The sequence below is a fragment of the Tarenaya hassleriana genome, unplaced genomic scaffold, assembly GCF_000463585.1.
Source record: "Tarenaya hassleriana unplaced genomic scaffold, ASM46358v1 Cleome91, whole genome shotgun sequence".
Classification (NCBI taxonomy): domain Eukaryota; kingdom Viridiplantae; phylum Streptophyta; class Magnoliopsida; order Brassicales; family Cleomaceae; genus Tarenaya; species Tarenaya hassleriana.
Genome location: NW_010971485.1, coordinates 32,278 through 32,840, shown reverse-complemented (window position 1 = coordinate 32,840; position 563 = coordinate 32,278).

Genomic DNA, 563 nt, shown 5'->3' with positions numbered 1-563 from the left:
AAGGAGAATGTCTTCTAGGGTTTTAAGAAAAGAAAAAAGAAAAAAGGAAAAGAAGAAAAAAAGAAGAAAAATAAAACCCTAAGCCTCCAAAAAAAAAACCTTGCACACAAGAGAGATCGAGATCTCTAGTCCTAGCAGACAAGTTCCAAGGTGTTGGAATCCATCCCGACGTGTGGATACGTGTAGAGGGCGAGGTATTCTTCATGCCTAGAGTGATCGGACGAACAGATCAATTGATACAAGCCCCGGATCGATTGAGGTAAGCGTTCTAACATTTCTATGATTCAATAGTAGCATGGTTCTAGGGTTTCATTAAAATTTTTGTTTTATATCCGCTGCGCAAACCCTAGAAGCGATCTCTTAGGAATTAGATTCTCTCATGAGATCCCAGGAAACCCAACAGAAGTGACCATGCCCTTTCATGAGGTAGTGTTACAGATCCCGTCCTACACTAAATTTCTGAAGGATATTCTTACGAAGAAGAGGACGGTTGAGAAGGAGACAGTGGCACTTAGCACAGAAGTGAGTGCAGCCATATTGCAGACGGAGTTACCGCAGAAGAT